Here is a 1,028-nt window from a genome sequence, read left to right as displayed (position 1 = left end):
GGCTGCGGTGGCCGGGAGCGGCCGCTGCACTCCAGTCTGGGCGACAGAGTGAGACTCCAAGTCAAAAACCAAACCAAACCAAAACAAAACAAAAACTTCCAGACCCAAACTGGCTGACCGTTTGATCCAGAGGAACAAATCCTGAGTGTCCTGCAGTGGGACCTGCTCCAAAAGATAATTCTGGGTGGTTTCTCTTTCCCTTTGGTCCCCCCCACATGCCAGGGATAGAACTGTTGGATCATGTGGTACTCTGTGTTCAGTGCTAGCTTTCTGGACAGCCTTACTGAGATATGTTCATGTACGTATAATTCACCCACTTAAAGCCAGCCATTCAGTTCGTTAAGACATCCGCAGGGTTGTGCAGCCATCACGACATCCAACCTTGCAGCAGCCTCGCGACCCCCCGGAAGAACGCCATGCCCGATGCAGGCACCCCACTGCCCCTTCCCGCACCCCCAACCCCTGGCAATCGCTAAGCGACATTTGTCTGTGGATTTGCCTTTTCTGAACACTTCGTGTGAACGGAATTATGCAGCCTGTGGCCTTTCGTGACTGCCGTCTTTCACTTAGCGTCATATTTTCAAGGCACGTTCATTCTGTAGCTTGCGTTCGTCTGTATTGCTTTTTATTATGAAATAAAATTTTTTGTCCTTCCTTGTGAGTCAGAGTCTCACTCCGTCACTCAGGCTGGAGTGCAGTGGCATGCTCACAGCCATCGTAGCCTCGACCTGCTGGACTCGGGTGAGACTTCCGCCTCAGCCTTCCAAGTAGCTGGAACTACAGGCATGCGCTACCACGCCTGGCTAATTTTTCTCTTCTTTTTAGTTTATTGTAGAGATGAGGTCTTGCCAAGTTGCCCAGGCTGGTCTCAAACCCGTGGGCTCAGGCAATCCTCTCACCTTGGCCTCCTGCCCTGCCCAAATAAACTATTTTAAATTTGTTCAAAGACGTAAAGAAAACCATGCCTAGGGCCAGGCATGGTGGCTCCCATCTGTAATCCTAGCACTTTGGTAGACCAAGGTGAGAGG

Source organism: Carlito syrichta, unplaced genomic scaffold (assembly GCF_000164805.1).
Source record: "Carlito syrichta isolate Samal-C Ts95f unplaced genomic scaffold, Tarsius_syrichta-2.0.1 Scaffold308868, whole genome shotgun sequence".
Taxonomy (NCBI): domain Eukaryota; kingdom Metazoa; phylum Chordata; class Mammalia; order Primates; family Tarsiidae; genus Carlito; species Carlito syrichta.
This window is presented reverse-complemented; position numbering follows the sequence as displayed.